Raw genomic sequence first — 20,045 nt, forward strand, 5'->3', positions numbered from 1 at the left:
GAGATGGAGGTGCACTCTCTTCTTGAAGACACTCAAGTTGTAGACATTAGGAAATGTCGCTGCGGGGAGGCTATTCCATAATTTGGTAGTGCGTGGTAAAAAGTTACGAGAAAAACGCACTGTACTCGTACGCCAAAGATCTAAGTGGTGAGCATGAAACTTTGCCTTGTGTCGGGCAGAACGATGGTGGAATTCTGCGGCAGGTATCAGTTCAAACAACTCGTCAGAACACTCTCCATTGTACAGACGATAGAATACGCATAAAGATGCGACGTCTCGTCGTAAAGCAAGTGAATCCAGCCGATCAGTAAGTGCCCGGTTGCCGATAACTCTGACGGCTCTTCGTTGCACGCTATCGAGTGGAAGGAGTTGATATTGTGGGGCGCCGGCCCAGAGATGGGAGCAGTATTCCATATGAGGCCGTATTTGCGCTTTATAAAGTAACAACAGATGGCCTGGCCTGAAATACTGCTTCGCTCTATTAAGGACGCCCATTTTTTTAGAAGCTATAGTAGCTTTGCCTTCCAAATGATAGCGGAACTGAACGTCATCAGATATATCGACACCAAGAATTCCGATACTAGGCTTTATTGTTAGGGGAGTGTTCTCAAATAAGGGAGCTGTGAGAAATGGGGTTTTCTTGGCTGTGAATGAACATACTTGCGTCTTGCTAGGGTTAAATTGGACAAGATTTTGTCGACCCCACTCAGAGACTTCACCAAGGAGAGCCTCAATATTGGACACAAGTATGTTTCGATTTGCATTGACGTGTTCTCGAGAAATATTTGGGCGGCCGGAATATATAGCATCTCCAGTACTGTCATCTGCATAGCAATGAATGTTACTGATTTGTAACATGTCATTGATATGCAGTAAGAACAGTGTGGGTGAAAGGACGCAGCCTTGAGGGACGCCAGCGTTGACAGGCAGTAGTACAGAGCTCGAACCGTCAACCAAGACCCGGATACTACGAGATGTAAGAAAGCTGGCAACCCACTTACATAATTTCTCTGTGAGTCCATAGGCTGGAAGTTTCGATAGAAGAGCCCGATGCCACACCCGATCGAAGGCTTTTGCAACGTCCAGACTAACTGCTAAGGCCTCCCCTTTACTCTCGATTGCCGTAGCCCAACGATGGGTTAAGTAAACTAGGAGATCACCAGCTGACCGTCCATGGCGAAAGCCATACTGTCGGTCACTAATCAACTGGTTTTCTTCCAAATAACCCAGAAGTTGGCCGTTAATGATGCTTTCCATCACTTTCGAGAGTAAAGAGGTAATCGCGATAGGTCTGTAGTTGCATGGATCAGAACGATCGCCTTTTTTAGGGATCGGGTGTACTGAGGCAATCTTCCACGAAGCAGGGACTACGCCAATGTTATAGGAGTACCGAAACAGCTCTGTGAAAACCGGTGCCAGTTCCGGAGCACATGTTTTGAGAACAACGGCGGGGATACCATCAGGCCCACTCGCTTTGTGTGTTTCGAGACTGAGAAGAGCCTTTCGCACAGCATTCTGTCTGAAATTCACATTAGGCATAGAACTCTTGCACCGCGAGATAGCAGGCGGCACTTTCTCTCCGTCATCCATGGTTGAATTAGATGCAAAGAGAGCACCCAGAAGATCGGCTTTCTCTTTGGAGGAGTGGGCTAAAGTATCATCTCCCCGGCGCAAAGGTGGTAATGATGGCTTGCAGAAGTTGCCTTGGACAGCTTTGGCGAGTGACCAGAAAGCACGGCTCCCAGAAGGGTAGCGTATAAGTTTCTCACCAATGCTGCCAATAAACTCAGACTTTGATTTGGCTATTTCCCTCTTATAGACCCTGGAAGCAGAATTATACTGTTTTTTAAGAGCTCCAGCATTTGGATCCTTTTTAGACATAGCATTTGCCCAGGCATGGAAACTCTCTTGCTTCTGGCGGGATGCCATTTTGCAAGAGCGACCATACCAGGGCTGGGACTTGCCGCCGATGGGGATTACAGAGTTTGGTACGAACAGTTCCATTCCCTGCAACACCACATCAGCAACTGAGTCAGCGTAGTCGCTAGGATCAGGTGCAAAACAAACTTGCTTCCAGGGGTACGATGCGAAAAATTCACGCATCCCATCCCAATCCGCTGACCTATAGTGCCAAACGCGACGGCTCCCAAGTGACCGGGGACGAGATAGACGCAAGATTGGCACTATGCTCCGAATCAGGCAGTGGTCTGAAGTCCCAAGAGGGGCATCGACGTTAACCTGATAATTAGTCGGGTGAGAGGTCAGCAGAAGGTCTAGTATGGAGGGTGTATGGTCAGCTATGTCAGGCAACCTCGTAATTGAGGTGACTAGTTGCGTAAGACCATAAGCCATCGCAAAATCGTGAACCGCTCTCCCCGCGTGATCAGTTATGCGTGAGCTTAACCATTGGATATGGTGGGCATTAAAGTCGCCCAAAACAATGATTTCTGATGAAGGGATTTGCTCAAGTACTGCATCAGCCGTTGTTTGGAGGTGCTCGATAAGGCGGTCAGTTTCAGCATCACCACTGTGCGATCGATATAAGCACGCGTAGATGCGAGGATGGTCACCGCAATCCACTCGGAGCCAGATTACAGACAGGTTAGTGCCCTCAAAACCGCTAAGGCGACGATAACAAATATCTTCCCTCACAAACACACACACACCAGCTCGAGGGATGAAAGTGTGCTCCAGTTTATAACCTGGGTAGCAAAGATATGATGTGTCGGAGGGAGGACAAATTTGTGTCTCCGTTAGGAACAACAAGGCAGGCTTTGCCGTCTCCAGGTGGTGATGGACGGGATTAAGATTAGAATGTAGGCCCCTCACATTACAAAAGTCTACTGATAGTAAAGGCGTATTCGTAGAATTACAAGCCCGTTTGCGTTTGTTGGTGTTCTTGAGCGGGATTTTGCCCTCCCCAGAGTACGCAGGGCAGCCTGAGCGCGAACGCTCAGGGAGGGATTCTCCAACAATACGAAGGTTGGTACCCTCCTGGGGTACAATACTATTTAATTCCGCTGCCATTATGTCAGTTATAAGAGAGATAAGGAAAGGATTAGCGATGGGAGTAAGGAAGGGATAGGGATGGGTGGGGAATAGGATGGGCCTCCGGACCTCCCACTCACCGAACGAAACACAGCAGCACTTGCATGCTGCTATTTCACGCCGGTTTTCTGTGGGAGTGTGGTAACTTCCCCGGTGCGAGCTGGCCCAATTCGTGCCGAAGCATGCTCGACTCCCACTTCAGAAATTCCCCATTTATCGAGGAAGGCTATAAGCTATATTATATACGTATAATCACGCTAAGACCAAATAGGAGCGGAGCAATGCGGGGACAACCGCGGGGCACAGCTAGTTATTTTACTAAAAATTTTCAATAAATCACAATATGTTTGTGTAAAGCATTTTCCGCTTGAATGCTAGGCGAGATTTGTTTATTTTTAATTAGTAAACTTTTGAATTTCCCAATAACCGAGGCATCATTAAATATTTAAATTTATTTGGGAACTAATTTTCCGCTCTATGCCTATATTTAATGCTACATCGGTTTAATTGTTTTATGTAATGTGAAAGTTTATAGTTGCGTTGTATGTTGTCACTGTGCGACAACATAATTATTAGTTAATTAGATTGGATATGGTTCGATGTGATTTTAGTGGCATTAGTCGTGTGGGTCAGTTTTATGCCGTGATTATTCATTACCGTAACGTACAGTATTATTTTATATATTTACTTTTGTAATTTTTATTTATTGGTGCACAATAAAGTATTTTTGTTTGTTTGTTTGTATCGTAATACTTAGGATTTGATTGAAAAATATCATTTTATAAGCATTGCGAGTATGAGCACGACCTATCCTTTAATTATAGTAGGTAACTGACCCAAATTGCCTTGCGAGTTACCATTTTTTAATTATTTCGTAAGCTATTATTAGGTATGTATATGTATAATAATGTATCATGTACTATTGCACTGGCACAATTCCATTCACTATTATTTCCCTTATAATACTTGTTTAATTAGGTCAAAATAAATGTATTAGGCCCGATTCAGTGCGACGCGGACCGTCCGCACGCGGACTAGGTTTTGCGTCCGTCGCGGATGATTTTGTCGTTCAGTGCGATGCGGATCGGGATCGACTGTAACCCTCTCGGTTTGCACATTTGACGCAGCCGCCATGACAACGACAGTACTTTACATCCGCTCCGCGTGACTGTTGTCCGCCGAGCACTGAACAAATACATTAGAACCAGGCACCGTCCGCCCGCGGACATCCGCGGCGCGGAGGAGCGGCGCGGAGCGATTTCGACCGCGCGCGGATAGCTCTCCGCGACGCGGACAGCTCCGCGTCGCTCTGAACGCGCTGTAAAGCTTTGGTCTGGTGATCATGACGCACAACGCTGAGGTATGCGGTTTGCGATGCCGGACACTCAATCATATGAAAAACGTCGACAGTGTTCTCTTGTTCCGTCGCAGTATGCGTCAGCGGCGAAGGGCAAGCGCGGTGAGTGGGGAGGTGTACTCCCGCACAGCGCGGCGTCATTCTCGATTGAACGCTGCGGTGTGCGGGTATGCGTCACGGCAATATGAATTTTTTAGAAGACAATTTAATAGAATTAGTTCGCAGCTATCCTTCTTTATATAAAAATAAGGACAAAAAACATAAAAGTTTGATAATTAAAGAAAATTGCTGGAGGGAGATAGCTGAGAAGCACAAATTACAGTAAAATTGTTCATGTTCACGTCTACCTTGGTAGCTGCGGCAAAATCAACTGACCACCTCTCCGCAGGGACGGTAAATGCTGCGTCGTGACGCTGCCTTGGGGCGCATACCTCAGCGTTGTGCGTCATGATCACCAGACCAAAGCTTTAGGTTTCATACATTTTACCGTCCGTCGCGGACGTCCGCGTAGGTCATCCGCGTCGCACTGAACAGGCCCTTAATAAAATATATATTAAGTAAATCGTTATTGAGCTTATCCTAGTTATTACACGTATCTGCGTTCAGATCTTATGACTAGGATTAACATCGCATCAATTATTAATTATACCTATAGTTATAGGATAAATAACCCTTTGTTTTACATTGAGTTACATGTACTACCTACGTACTAGAGAGGACATCGGTATTACACTATTTTTAACACGAGTTAGAGTCAATCGTCTCAAACTCAAATTTTTTTGTTACATTGATTGGTTTTAATTGATAAGTTTATTCATATTTTTTTAATAAGATAAACAATAATTATTTGTTACATTCATTGGTTTTAATTTATAAATAATAAGAGGCAGAATATCTACAAAGTGTACGACTCACTAGAGCCGCCCCGCGCTGCCGCGGCCGCGCTTGTCGCACAGATTTTGTTCGTGGTGCCCTCTCTAGTAATAATACCTCAATGTTGTTTTATACCTTACCTTATAAATGCCTTTATGATAATGCATTTATACTTAACAATACACGGCAATTGATTAGAGTAACGGGAGCATTCGTCTTAACTCCCTCAAAGGTCGATATAGCCTTAGTTCACTTGTAATGGAAAATCCAACTTTATTCAAGGGCTGATTTTTCAATCGACATTTATGACGTAGGTGGGTGAATAGACATTATGTCTGTCTCTTTCTTTTATATGGAATGACGTAAAGTACCTTCGTAATTGTAAAATCAGCCTTTAAGAATTAAAGCCTGAAATATCCTTATGTACCTACTTATGAGTTTTATAGGTATTTGTAAATACTAAATATACTAATATATCACCTTTTGAGAGTATTATTTGTTGTATGATATGTTTAATATTTGTTTGTTAAACTGTAAAACCATGGGAGTCAATACGTGTGGTATAACCTAATTTATTTGACATTTATCTAAGGAAACCTTACCTAAGTACATCAAAATATAATTGATTTAATTATTAATTAGGTAATTAAGTATTATTATACATAATGTTTAATTGGGTCATACTTATAATATATTTATCGATTTTATTAATGTCGCCAATTAAAGGCCTAAAATAATTTGTGTGTAATTTTGCAATAAACACGGGTAGATAAATTTTAATCATGAATTATTATATGAAAATGTAAATATGACACTGTTTAATGTAAGTGCAATAAAAATATTATTTTAGATGTATATTATGTAAGTTGTGTAAGTTTCTATATGTGATTTGCTTGTAGACAATATAACATTTTGTTAGTAGCATGTGTTTTTTATTAATCCCCTATAAATGACATAAAATATCTATAACTAATAATAAAAATTAATCGCCAAGTAAGGTAAGCGTAAAACGGCCCAACCAATTATTTGGCAATTTTTTACAAGTTTTGCTAAAGCACAAGGAAAGTTCTTATGAGAGAAAACACCAAAAACGGAACAGGAGTATAATGTAAGTAAGGGCAGCTAGAAAAATTTAGATATTTTTGCGTACAAATTAATTCGCATAAACCATAACCTTGTAAAAAAAAATGGTTGCCTGTAAAGTCGGTTTTACGGGCGAAGATTTTACGTGACAACGTCTTTTTCTCGATCATAGTTGAGTGGGAGAGAGACGCAAGGCATTCGGCGGGCCTCTCTCTCGTTCGGTGACTCATCGTAACTTTACCGAGCGTTACACTTTTTCATAAGTGACTCCCAGTCGCAACCTAATTTAAGACGTTGTCACGTCAAAAAATGGTTGCCTATAAAGTCGGTTTTACGGGCGAAGATTTTACGTGACAACGTCTTTTTCTCGATCATAGTTGAGTGGGAGAGAGACGCAAGGCATTCGGCGGGCCTCTCTCTCGTTCGGTGACTCATCGTAACGTTACCGAGCGTTACACTTTTTCATAAGTGACTCCCAGTCGCAACCTAATTTAAGACGTTGTCACGTCAATAACAACCGTAGCAGTAATAACTTTTTCTTATCTCTCTTTTATTATTACCAAATTTTAATGAGCATATTACAATTTCCTTATTCCTGATACAGTTAGTTATTCCACCACGTGTTAAATTCAACATTACAATGATATCACCATAATGATTCATTCCATATAATTACAAATGGATTATATTTTATTCTTAATGAACAATTAGTATTAAATTATGGAACGAAGAATAAAATGCTGTGGATCATGTGTGTTTTTATAACTATACTAGTTTAATCCCGCGGTTTCTAGTCTTATTTAGTTATGGTTGTAAAGTATAAGTATAGTACCTACCTACCTAAGTTATTTAGGCTAAGTTAAAAAAACAAAGCATGAAAAACTGGATCCATGTGATAGTTCTCAAATATTATGAAAATAATAAAAGATTTAAATTCCAAACTATTAATGCTTTTACAATAAACATTTACCGTGTTCGTAATTAAATTCCATCTCGAGTGTAATAAAAGCGCATCAATTATAACTTGTATAAAACATGCTCTTTATAAATCAAATACGTTTTAAAACATGAAAAACATCGAACTCTCTTTATTCGCGCGTAATTCAACATGGCTTTCATCAATGGCGAATGATTCTTTTTAAGTTGTAAAATGTGATTGCATTTCAACTTTATTATCTACTTGCAGTTTTAGGGTCCGTTCACACAGACCGGCTCGGAGAGCAGTTTCTTATCACGTTGAAAATAGAGTTTTTAATATTTGTATAGTAGGGTATATTTTTGCATGTGCTGTGCGAATGTTTGAACGCGCTTTGTGTGAAATATTAAGAGGAGGTGACCGGTTGCAATTGCGTTCTTTTTCTCGTACGCTCAGCCATTTGACTCCGATTCCGGCTGTCACCAAGCGTATACGAGCCGGTCTGTGTGAACGGACCCTTAAACCGCACGCATTAAAATCTATTTATAGATTCGCTGACTACTATGTTTTGGTTAGGGAGCCAGGTGCAAATTTGGTTAACTATTTCCTCTCAAGAGATAATTCGTCAGACGCATGAGAGTATAGTATTATAAAGCCTCGTGAACGTCAGCTGGCGCTCGGTTGGGGGGGTGAGCGGTTGTAGCCTCCCACGCACATAGGAAAAAAAATACATTTCCTCTCAGCTAAAAATTTGTCAAATTGTAGCTAACCCAATATCTCAACGAAAAAAAATAGTCAGCTGGTTACAACATGGTGTATTATACGTCAGCTGGTGTCTCGAACATGAAAGTTAAATTTAAAGAAAAATTTATTTTCCGTTATTTCCTCTCAAACAAAAATTTACCTGATGATAGCTTATATGTAACTGTGGATAAATATATATGTCAGCTGGCTGTATCTTGGTGGAAAAACCGTCAGCTGATACGGGAGGCTACAACCGCTCTTCCCCCCAACCGAGCTCCAGCTGACGTTCACGAGGCTTCATAATACTATACTTTGATGCATTTTACTAATTACCGCTTGAGAGGAACTTGGTCATAAAATCTGCTGCTGGCTCCCGGACCATTTGTTCTATGGCAATAACATTTAAATGTCACAGATGCGTAGTTAATTTGAAAGATGATGGCTTTTAACAATGGATAAAGTGTAGAAAATAGCGCTATTTGTATCTCATTGTCTTGTTGTCCACCAAAATAATGGTAATGATTTATCGTTTTCTATTTAAAAGGTGTGACATTTATTTTCTGCCTATATGCTTTATTATAAATCTATTGTACTCTATAATATAATATATGGACATTGAATTAACAACGGTTCTGCACTACTACACTTACCCACTGAAAAGTAAAAGCCTTGGAATACCAATGTTTGATACTAGGTACCCAAAATAAAGACAATAAAAGAAAAAAGAGTGTGTATGCAGAGCACACGTGTCAGAAGTGAAACTTCTTTGGCAAGATTCAAAGATACCAAAATCGTCGCCTTACTCCATGACGTGACTTTATTGCCATGACGCGACCTTAAAATTTTACTCTCCTCCTAAAGAAGTTTTACTTTCAAAATGAAAACGGAACGAAAGAGGGGTCCCTCTTCGAATGAAAGCTCAACAATATAAATTATGCAATTGTATTACAAAGTACTAAGTAGTGTTAGTGAAATGTAGGTGTAAAATATTAAGTCCCGGAATATAAAAGGGGAGCACGTGCCGCGGTTAAATGGAACAGTTTTGAGGGTACGTTATGAATATAGAGCTGTTATTTCCTTGCAGATTTCTTATAGTACTGCTGGATATCTCTTACAGTGTAGAATACGCTTTGGTTTGAGATGCACTTTGATAACTAAATAGAAACATTTTGTTTGAAGGCCTTTAATTTAGAGCCTAGTAGGTAACCAATCCTTCAGGAATATTAAATTAAATTAAGAAAGAAAAATGTTGTGTGGTTTTATGAAACCACGGTAAAAGTGAAACTTAGGCACAAAATTATCGTATTTGTACGATAATTATCGTACGGTTCGACCGTCACGCGACATGCGCTACACAGAGCAAAAAGTTTGAGACGATGCACAGTATTTTTTTGACCCTTCTTTTGCGACAGCCTAATTTTATTGAATGAATGTATGGATATATACATGACAAACGCAAGAGTAAAACTCCCATGAAGCTCACTATCATACTTTTCGAAAAAATTCAATCTGAATAAAAAGTACCGGTATTTTATATAATTCAATTTTAATTTTTTATTAATTTTTCTACCATTATAACACATTTTTTTGCATTGCGAGCGTCAAGGCTAGCCATAGGGCCAATTTTCGATCCATTCGGGGAAGAGCTGTGACTTCGCAATTTCGAGATAATCGCATAAATAACAAAATTTCATTTCTTTTTTTGTGACTGAACTTTTAAGAATAGGCAAATTATTTTTACTTCAAAACATAGTTATATGTATGGACTACTTCCACAAAAAAAACCGATCGCGAAAAGAGCGGGATTCGCGAGATATTAATTTCTGAAAAAGTACCGGTTCTTTAACGATTTTTTTGTATAAAATCCTAAATCACACTTTATCAATATTTTTATTTCATACTTTCATATAAAGGTAAGTAGGTACCCCAATTACTATTTCTTTTCTTTATTTATATACTTATACCACATTATACTATGAAGAGGATTACATAAATTTGTAAGTTTCCTTGTTTGTAAAATTATTAAAATAAACTTGACCTTGGATTTGGCAGGAAAAAATATGTAGCTAAGGGAGTGAAATGAAATGTGAAAATGTCTAAACTAAAAATACGTCATTTTCATTTGTTAGAATGAGTGAACTGTCTTCAATTTCAGTACAATATGATTCTTCTTCGTTGTGTTCATCTTCTTCTTCATTAAATTGAAATGGTTTCAACATTTCGATAACAGCAGAGGGCAAAGGCAATTTTTTCATACTGTTTTGGCGCATACTCAAACGTGTATTCGATATAACTGGATCGGACGATTCCAATGCCCTATGAAATAAGTCTTCCATTGTGTGTTTTCTGTCGTCTTTTCGGCTGTGATGTTCGCGGTCATATCGCCAATATTTATTTCTGGACTCTCCAGCTTGTTCGGATAAAACACCTACGGGCAGTACCGAGTTTTCTATAATTTCTTGGCCGTGAATAAGGATTTTGTGCATTGTCGTCGTCATGGGGTGCCAGTTGTAATTAGCTACATATTTTTTGGCTAAATTTCTGCAAAAAATTCCGAACTTCGTTGAGTCTACCGGTAGACCGCAGTTAATTGCCACTAAAATTACGTGTATGTCATCTACAAGCCATCTACTTATTCCTAATATGTCTGCAAATATGCCGCGACTTTCCTCATTAGCGAAAACTCTTCGAGCAGTATTTCCGTCATTAGTTGTTCCAGAGTTCGGACGTACAACATCTACTAGTATACCCAGACGATCCCGTATTTGCGCCTGAATTGTTTTTTTTCGGTCTTCAGTAATTATGCCCGCAGGTGACAACTTTGAGACTCGCCACTGTCTTACTCGGGGGTCATTTTTGTATCCCAAGTGGAGTAAGAACTCTAGAAATCTTATAAATGCATGAAGAGGGCTCAGACCATTTTTTATAGCTTCTTTATTAATTTGTGTAGAGAACGCCAAATCCAGGTCATTGAATTTAGTTGCTGTCAACCCGCAAATTGGACACCTTAGTTGAGAAAAGGTATTGTTGATGATATTGTACACCTTGCCATCTATTATACTTAATGTAAGATTACAAATAGTTTTTACTATGAAGCCTTTTGATGTGGCTGCTGCGATAGGGGACAAATTTTTTAATTGTTGTTCAACGTACTGTTTTTCTCTGAGAATAAGAGACTTTGACTCTTTTCTATATTGAATATGTAGAGGCCTGCAAGAGCGATATGATTGAGGTGTTGGATTTACCCAGAGAATTTGACTGCTGCACGTTTCCATGACCTTTAATGGTACGAAGGTTGTGGCAAATATAGTATTTTCATCATACAAAGGATCTTGGGGTGCCTTCTGCTTATATAATGATTGGCCTGTGCTGCCGTCAAAGCCCCAAGAGCCTTCAAATTTACAAGACAATTCGTCCAAATCCATTCGTTCGCAATACGCATTAATGACATCATTACAGAGACTTACAATTCTTTTAAATGTGTGTGCAAGCAGACCTTGTAGCGAAACAGAAGCTTCAACTTCATTTGCCAAGACTCCATCCTCTGGGTAACACTCCAGTTTTGCTTTTGCTACAAGTCTGTACGGTGGAAAAGCTTTAAAACCTCTTTTATTTAAATCTTGTTGTAAAAATTTATATGTTTCGACACTATATTTTCGGTCAATAAGTATACCAAGCGCTTCTTCTGGAGAGTATGGATTACTGTACTGATTTATTTTTGCCAACACTTCAGTTGATTTATTTGCAGACTCCAAACATATCTTTATCACAGCTTCTAAGTCATGGGCACTTTTTTTGCTTAGTTTTTTGTTGTCATGAGATTTAATGACTTTAGTAAATGATGAAATCAGTTTTGCTGATGGTTCATTCTGAATCAATAATTCTAGTGATTTTTGTTTTCTAAGTTGCGTTCGTTTATGAAGTTTTGCATATTCTTCATCTTTATTACAACAGGCAATTTCACGCAAGACCAAGCGATGAGGATCGGGAACTATTGGGTGTTCATCGGCTACCTCAGATGGCACGTCCAAAACCATAGGCGATACATCCAAGACGGCAGGTGGTACATTCACAACCTCAGAAGGTTTCGAAATGACATCTTGAGGAAGATCATTTATAAAAGGCTTATTCAACCAAGCGTTATTTTTTTTTCGAAATTGTGACAAAATTCTGTTGCTATCGTTATATCTTTTCTCAACTTTGTTGATAAAACGGTTTATAGCAATGTTAAAATTTTTCTCCTGTGGTTCTGAAAGGGGTGTATTTAATATAGTTGCAAAAATCGATTTTACAAAAATATTCCTTTCCGATTTGGATAAGTCAAACGGTTTTCCATAGCGACCATGGAGTTTTTTACTCTCTTGATCCAGATATATGTATATATCATATCGAGTTAGTGTATGGCAGCCTGTTTCTACATCTAGCCTGTATGAGGCCACCTCCGAAGGATAAGAGGTTCCAGCTACAGCGTTATCCATAGCCTTTACGTATACAAAACTGTATGAATGGCAGTGAAAGTATTTAATCAAATAAAATAATTGGATTAAAGAAATTAAAAAACAAAGTAAAAAAGAAAAGTCAAAAATCAACAACCAATAAATGGCTTTACAAAACGAAATAGAAGATTTAATTAGGGTTTTGACCCACAACCAACCAACTGAAACGGTTGGACCGATAAAACCAACCGATTTTTCGTTTAAAGCGGATAAAACGCTAATTCAACCAACCTTACTTTTCAAACTACCAACTTTACTTTTTTTTACTTATTTCTCCAAACCAATTAACCCAACTCATGGAAATCAGCTTACATCTTATATGTAACTAACAAAACATTTCAATAGCGCGATTCAGCGCGCAAAAGCGCCCTCTAGTCTGGATTGCGAAAACTCCACACACCCCGATAATGTCAACTAATAAGTTGAAATAAATAGTCGTAATCTTGATATCTAGTGCCTAGAGAAAGCAATTTCAATTGATGGATGAGTTGAATAAAAAAAATTTGAACTATTTATTTTTATTTATCTAATTAAATGTCATCCGACCAAACAAATAGAGAATTTATTGAAAGTCTTTTAAAGCAAAAACATTTTTATTATAACACCTTATGTCGCGATAAACGCTAAATAACATCAATAAAAAAATAATTAAGATTAATTTGTAAATGATGTAATTTTACTGCATAAAGAAATTTTGTTTAATTTTAACTCAATTTTTTTTATAACTTTTTTATTTTTTATATTTTGTTATAGACACTTCAATTTACTAACAATATGTCTCATCAAATTTTCTGTAGTATTCCGTCATCTGAGAAACGCAACTCTATATAAGTTCAATTTATATTGTGGATTTTATACAAAAAATTCGTTAAAGAACCGGTACTTTTTCAGAAATTAATATCTCGCGAATCCCGCTCTTTTCGCGATCGGTTTTTTTTGTGGAAGTAGTCCATACATATAACTATGTTTTGAAGTAAAAATAATTTGCCTATTCTTAAAAGTTCAGTCACAAAAAAAGAAATGAAATTTTGTTATTTATGCGATTATCTCGAAATTGCGAAGTCACAGCTCTTCCCCGAATGGATCGAAAATTGGCCCTATGGCTAGCCTTGACGCTCGCAATGCAAAAAAATGTGTTATAATGGTAGAAAAATTAATAAAAAATTAAAATTGAATTATATAAAATACCGGTACTTTTTATTCAGATTGAATTTTTTCGAAAAGTATGATAGTGAGCTTCATGGGAGTTTTACTCTTGCGTTTGTCATGTATATATCCATACATTCATTCAATAAAATTAGGCTGTCGCAAAAGAAGGGTCAAAAAAATACTGTGCGATGTAATAAAAGTTTCACTTTAATAAGAAAGAACTTTACTATATACTTACAATGATTGATAATCTACAACTTTACAATTTGTAAAAAATCTTGAGTATTATTTAGGTTGGGAGTTTCCATAAACTGAAAAGATAATAGCAATAGTACTTACATATATATATAACCATCACTTCACAAATAATAACGTTCAATAACATCAATTTGAGAAGATAAATAGTAGGTAAAAACTAGCCTAATCAAATTATGGGGTTCAATAGGTCATTAGTTGTTTGCTTTGTGAAAATAATTCTATTATTCAAATAAAAAAAGTCATATTTTGGAATAAACGTTGTTCTATAAGGGAAAATAAAAGTATAATACACACATCAACAAAGTCTAGGGATATTTGGTATTGCATCAAATATCTAAAAATCTATGAAGACATTCACATCAGACTTAAAATAATTTAAGCTAGAAAACAATATTATTTTAATTTAACAATCAATTAATACATACAGTTGTAATTAAAAGGAATGTTTAATGAACAGAATGGTAGAGTGAACACAGTGAATTTATAATAAATTTTATAAAATTATACTGCAATTAAAGGCGTTACAATAGCTTATAAATATTTAATTCAATGTTCGCAATGCTTGTTATCCCTACTATAAAATATGACTCCCTATTTCTCTTGGTCACGCCATCACGCTTAAACGGCTGAACCGATTCCGATACTTAAAATAGTTTTTTTATCCTTGAAATACGAGGATGGTTCTTATGGAAAGTAAACGTAAACATGTACCACGGGCGAAGCGGGGGCAATCCGCTAGTAATAATAATAAATATTAAAATTATGAATTCAAAAGTAAATCTGTTTATTTGTCTATCTGTCTATTCTTCACGCTAGAACCTGTTGGGATTAAATTAGGGACAAAGATAGTTTGAAACCTGATATAGGAAAGGACAAAGATGGGTTTTACCCTAGAAATGCCAAGCAAACGGGAATTATGCAAATTTCTCATTCTCTCATTTTTCTTTTCATTATAAAAATAAACTTCAAGTTTCTTCTAAAAATATCTCGTGTAGGTACTATAATGAAGAAAGACTCATAAATCATCTAAAATCACAATGAGATAGATTTCTCGCCCTCAAAATAAACAAATACATATTATATTTATGTTTATTTTCATTTGAGATATTTAGGGCAGCAATTTTTTGTCGAGAATGTATTTGAATCGTCATTTAAATACAATTTAATACTTATACACTATATATTCCAACATTGTCATTGTAGGTATTAGGTACCTACAATTTGTTTGATGCAAAATGCTTGTTTTAACTTTTGTAGCGACTTTTTCAAAATGTTTTTTCGTATAAGTTGCTTTAAAAGAATTCATTTAATTAAAAAGTGTTGTTTAGATGGCGATTTAAAGATAATTTACACAAACAATTCAAACAAAAAACAAGAAACAATTCCATGTTTAATGTTAATGAGCATACAAACGCATCGAATTACTTACATTTTAAAACATAATTGTTTATTAATTGAATATAATCTTATATATAAAAATGAATCGCAAAATGTGTTGGTAAGCGCATAACTCGAGAACGGCTAAACCGATTTCGATAATTCTTTTTTTATTATATTCCTTGAAGTACGAGGATGGTTCTTATGTAGAGAAAACGTAAACATGTACCACGGGCGAAGCCGGGGCGGACCGCTAGTCTATACTATAAAAATGAATCGCAAAATGTGTTGGTAAGCGCATAACTCGAGAACGGTTGATCCGATTTCGTTAATTCTTTTTTTATAATATTCCATGAAGTACGAGGATGGTTCTTATGGAGAGAAAACGTCAACATGTACCACGGGCGAAGCCGGGGCGGACCGCTAGTCTTTATATAAAAATGAATCGCAAAATGTGTTGGTAAGCGCATAACTCGAGAACGGCTGAACCGATTTCGATAATTCTTTTTTTATTATATTCCTTGAAGTACGAGGATGGTTCTTATGTAGTGAAAACGTAAACATGTACCACGGGCGAAGCCGGGGCGGACCGCTAGTATTAAATAAAATATATATTTTGTTTAATCTTACTACATATTATAAACGAATATACATACCTAATCACAATCATAAATGGGTTTTGTAAGAGAAATTTTACAAAAGAGTCCTACTTGAACTTTTATTCTCAAATAATATAGGAGGTGCTTCAAATATTGTAGTCACTTTTACAAATAATAAGACAACTTCTTCGTTGTGCAATTTTGTAATTATTTCTATCATGTACGATGAAAATACAAACCTTTTTGAAAAAAAAAACAATTAAATACATAGTTTAATTTTGTACGAGTGCGTACTGCGTACATTCGATTGTCAAATGTTAATTTGCATAAAGATTAAGTAAGTAATTTCCTTTAGCACGTTTGTAGTTTCGTTACATTATAATATGAGAGAAACTATGTTAAACCGATAGTAGTTTAATCGACATAAAATTTGGGTATACAGACGAAAATTCACGCCAATTTTGGCTTGAGGCAATCAAGTTTTATTCTGGCCACTGTATTTTTCTAGTATTTCGTTGTCAATAGAAAAAGTAAACTTTAAACTAACGCAATCAACAATGTGAACCAACCATTTATGGGAATTCATTTCGTTATCAAATAGGTGGCCATATGATCAGGCATCGCTACAGTACTTACAGCGAAAGACGTAGACTCGAGTGCCGCTCATGATAGACCTTTTCTAATCTTTAAAAATTTTCAAATATCAATTCTTCTTACTTTTCCTTTGCCTTATCCCTTAATTTCGGCTTTTTTTTTCTCATGCTCCAGGATGGCCTATCCTGTTTCAAATATCAATTGTAACATTAACCAAACAGTAAATTTGTTTTAAAAATCCTGCGTCTTAACGTGGATAATAAGGCCGGAACTCTTAAAATTACAGTAACAAAAATCGAGGTGTAAAGCTTGGGATAATAAAAAGCGTTGTAAGTGCCGGTATTGTTCCGTGAGGTACGCATTGTAACGCTGGAGTGCGTTCGAGAACCTGCGGGGCTATTGTTTTGTGTACTTGTACTTGTAGAAAATTCTACTTCTGTAAATGTGTTACGGTTAGGGAATTGTGTGGGGTAGGTACTAATGATTGTGTTAATATATACGCTTTGATCATTTACTGATGTAGAGATTAAGTCAACCATACCTTCAGACAACTATCTAGCCAACTGCCAAATAGGTGTAGAATATTGAAAAAATCGGTTAAGCCGTTTTGTACATGGGAGAAGAGTATCTTCATTTCATAAAATATTTCGAATATCCTCATAAGAAGAGTCTTCATTTTGTAAGCACATATAGATTTGTATTCAGCAGGAAATTAGCGGTGTCTTGTTCAATTGATTAATATAGGTTTCGCGCTATTTTCGGTAATTCAACCGCATTTTATTGTTTGGCACAACATTATTACATTACTGCGCTAGTCTATAATGGGTTCCATTTGCTCAGAATAGTGTCAATCAAGTGCGGTCGCTGAAATCTATCGCAAATCATGTTACGTGGTCAAACTATAAATACTACCCACATTAAATTGGAAATTAAATGCTTGTACATATAATGTTACTACTTTTTTTATTATTTGAAAAATATCAGGTATTTTTGTTTTATGTGGTAAGTATAAATTTTGAGCGTGGACTGTGGAGTGTTTTGGTTCAATACATAGTGGGATATGTTACTAGCATACATATTTCAATTACATTATTTCATTGATCATATTATTATGTTTAACAAAGTTCATATGTTAATTAATACACCAAGCAGACAATTAAATCATTAAAGAACCTTTAAATTTTTTATATACCTAATAAAAATAACGATATCTAGAGATATCAACGTTACATATTTTATTTTGAAACCCATATATTATCCATCTATTATCTAGTTTCTTTAATAAAATATCGCATAATATTTATGTCTCCACTGGTATTTAAATGTCATATGCGTAAATTAATTTGCGGTCTGTCGCTTATTTTATATGCAAATTCAATTAGACATGTCCGGTCCAATACCTTCTAACTTGCATTTGTGAAAGTTCAAAGTATTATTATAATATGTGTCTTTGTAAGGATTAGGCCCCGTTTGTATATGGAAATGTATCATATTAATCTATACTTATACATAATATTATAAAGCTGAAGAGTTCGTACTTCGTTTGTTTGTTTGAACGCGCTAATCTCAGGAAGTACTGGTCCGATTTGAAAATTTTTTTCCGTGTTAGATAGCCTATTTATCGAGGAAGGCTATAGGCTATATATCATTACGCTAAGACCAACAGGAGCAGAGCTGCACGCGGGTGAAACCGCGAAGGAGCTCCATTTGACTCTACAATAAAAACAAATATATAATAAAGAATGTTAGAAGTCGGTTTGTTGCGACTTGCGTGAGGTAGATTCCTATCTCACGATATCAAACAATTCATTACTTCTATTTTATTAATTTATGAGTGTGTGACTGATATATTTTATGGTATGATTTGGATGAAACTTCACAGTAATAATATAGGTAATACATCTACAATATATGAGCAATGGACCTACCTAAAGATATCAGTAACGAAGTTAAACTCAAACTCAAACATTTATTTATTGAATTAGACTTCTTCCAGAAGCACTTTTGAATCGTCATTACATTCTTTAAATTTACCACCGATTCGGAAAGCAGTATCTATGGAGAAGAACCGGCAAGAAACTCCATAGTTGCTCTTTTAAAGTCATGTCCATATACATAATATTATATATTATCATAATATGCCTAAGAACTGTCCTGTTATTCTTACGCGACAACCCTCCATGGATTTTCATCTTCCATATATTCCTTAATGCTGTAGTAGGCTCTCTGAACTAATACATTTTTTAAATAAGTTTTAAATTTAACACTACTAAACTCTTTAATACTATGAGGAATTCTATTGTAAAAACGTATACCTTGGCCCATAAATGAATTTTTAACTTTAGCTAACCTATAAAATGGCATTTCAATTTTATTTCTATTCCTTGTGCCATAACAGTGTCTATCTCCTACTTTTGTGTGTAAGTCCGCGTTTTTGTGTACATGTAAAACATTATTAAATATATACTGTGATGGTACAGTGAGGATACCAATATTCTTAAAGAGATCTCTTAGTGAGTCCCGAGCACGTAAATTATATATAGAGCGTATGGCTCTTTTCTGTAATATAAATATAGTTTCTATATCTGCAGCCCTGCCCCATAGTAGAATTCCATAGGACATAATGCTATGAAAGTAGCTAAAATAAACCAATCTAGCCGTATCTTCATCGGTTACATATTATTATTGTAATTAAGGAAAAATACATACAGAATGATTCATTATATATCTTAAGAGACAATTTTTAACAGTTTAAATAAGCTGATTACGTATTATCCATAACTAAGCTTGAGCTTTTGCAGCATCTATTGAAAATGTAAAAAATTGCGTATAATTTCCATCCATGATCCAACTCTTATAGTTTCCAACGTCAATTACTAACACATGCAGTTCAAATGAAAGATATAATAGGAGCTGAAAGACTCCTTTATAATGTGACCAAGACCTCTTTAAGTATAATGCTATTTAACAATTTTCAGGCGGGGCCGCTGTGACGTCATTAACAGACCCTGACACCATTCATGTACATTGATTTGTAAGGAAATGTATTTTTTTTATATTATAAATGGTTGAATGGGCTCTTTATAATTTAGGATACCATCGGAAGTGTGCATAAGTAGTTATTAAAAAAAGTCTACCTGATATAGCTTATAAAATACACCTATGAACAATTTGTACATATTTATTTATTTATATTTATTTTCATTTATATCCCATAATTTTCAAAAGGAGTTACATACTATTTCTACAACTAGATCTATAATTGTAGATACAATTTATAATACTTATTACTGGGAACAGCTGTTGAATTCATTTGGCATATTAATCTCCTACTTGTTCTCTTAAAATTAGGATGTATAGAAGGAATAGAATCTTATGAGAGACATATCAAAAAATTAATAATCAATAAAACATGAAAAAATATTAATAATATTAGAATTATTGTTTAAAGTGATAATAAGATTGAACAAAATATTTTTTTAATTACATAATATAGGTAATATGAGTTTTTGTATGAATGATGAATTAAAATAACGGTACACTACAGTAAT

The 20,045-nt window shown here is 36.1% G+C and overlaps 1 protein-coding gene across 6 annotated transcripts in view; it reads right to left on the reverse strand.

Moving 5' to 3' along the window:
- fdl (beta acetylhexosaminidase fused lobes) overlaps nucleotides 1-20,045 on the reverse strand; it is a 147,403-nt gene that overhangs the window by 102,360 nt on the left and 24,998 nt on the right. The window lies entirely within an intron of this gene.

This window comes from Colias philodice, chromosome 16 (assembly GCF_061535455.1).
Source record: "Colias philodice isolate Cphi_HAF_F1 chromosome 16, ilColPhil1 Martin Lab GWU primary, whole genome shotgun sequence".
Classification (NCBI taxonomy): Eukaryota; Metazoa; Arthropoda; class Insecta; order Lepidoptera; family Pieridae; genus Colias; species Colias philodice.